This window comes from Bison bison, unplaced genomic scaffold (genome assembly GCF_000754665.1).
Source record: "Bison bison bison isolate TAMUID 2011002044 unplaced genomic scaffold, Bison_UMD1.0 scf7180017853193, whole genome shotgun sequence".
NCBI lineage: Eukaryota > Metazoa > Chordata > Mammalia > Artiodactyla > Bovidae > Bison > Bison bison.
In genome coordinates, this window is record NW_011483766.1 from 12,709 (window position 1) to 14,455 (window position 1,747).

Here is a 1,747-nt window from a genome sequence, read left to right on the forward strand (position 1 = left end):
ATCAATCGGACACCATGGCTCCCTGGCAGTACCGCCGGATGCCCGGGACCCTCGCCACCCGGGCGCTGTCCGCGGTGCTGGAGAGCCGTGGCAGGGCGGCCTACTGGTGGCCTTTGCGCATGCGCCACTGAGACCACGGCTGGTTGGAACCCAGGTGGGCTGCAGGGGTAAAACACGAGCTGGGTTTCCAAGACTCAGTGCCAAGAGATGGTCAAGTGACTCTCACTAATTTATATGTATATAATTTAGAGAACTCGTATTTTAAAGTTGATATAACTGACATATTGGTTTCAACAACAGGATGATTCAATGTATATACTGCAAAACTAATTTTCATATTGACTCCATGTTGAAATAAAATTTTGGCTATATTAGGTTAAATACATTCATCAACATTTCACCTGCTTTTTAAATGTGGTTACTAAGAATTTCAAGTCACATACGTGTGTGGCTTGCATGTTATTTCTGTCGTCAGGGCGGCTCTACAAGGTCTGGAGAAGGCACTGACGTGGATGGAAACATGTATACATGTAATATGCATACACTGCAAGTGAAACACGCAAAAGGAAATGTCAGGTGGCATTATTAAGTGCCACAGGAAGGATACAGAGGCTCTGGCACGAATCGGCTCAGGGCCCCCCGCCACCCCCCCTAACAACGAACCACAGTCTGGCTGGCTTCAGCATCAGGCGGTTTTCTCATAGTCCTGGAGGCTGGGCGTCTGAGATCCAGCTGTGGTGCAGGGCTCATTCCTCCAGAAGCCTCTGTCCTCAGCCTGCAGACGGCCGACTTCTCCTCCCGTCCTCGCATGGTCGTCCCCGGTGGCTCTGTGTCCCCTCCTCTCCTCTTACAAGGACACCAGTCCTACGGGATTAGGGCCCAGCCTAAACCCTGGTTTTAACTCAGTCACCTCTTGAAAGGCTCAGTCTCCAAACAAGTCATACTGTGAGGTACAGAGGTAGGAACTCAACAGATGAATCTGGGGGACAGCTCCGTCCACAAGGGCGGACGAGGTGGTGAGATTCCGGGAAGAAACCCCCGCTGGGAGGATGCCGGGGAAGACCAGGGCTGGCGTGTCTGAGGCTTGCCATGGGGTCCAGTTCTCAGAAATATTAACCAGTTGGGAAAAACCCCAAACCTTCTGCTCACTCTGGAAAATCTGGGGCCATGAACAGGGTGGGGACTGGAACCACAAGAAGGACTCGGGCAAGACTCGTTAATTTGGACCTGGAAACTCGTTCTTGTTTGTTTTGCCATCTGCTTGTTTTTAGATGACCACCATGGCTCAGAAGTACGGAAGTTCTGAGAGAGGCTGTCGATTTCACTCTAAAATGAGAATCTGGTGTTTCTCTAGGTTATTGCTTTCAATAAAACTCCTTAAGTGTTTTGGAAATAACAGCAACAAAAATCCAGTGAAATACATCAGTAGATGCTTTTATGGAAAATTTCCAAGACAATTGTTAAGTGAGAAAAAAAAATTCAAGCTGCAGCACAACCCAGTTATTCTAAAAGCACAGAGAAGCCCAGTGAGACTGAACGCCGCCCTGTGTGTGAGGTGTGTGCGGCCACCGCAGGTGGACGAGCTGCGGGCTTTCTTACACTTGACCTTTCTGCTGCCGAGGGCGTTTCTTTACGCACTGGAAGTGCGTCAGCGGCGAGCAGCTGAAGACACGGAGAATGAGAAGAAAACCAGAACCACAAGCGGACAGGCCACAGGGCGCTGGCCCCCGTGCTGTGTGGCTTTGGG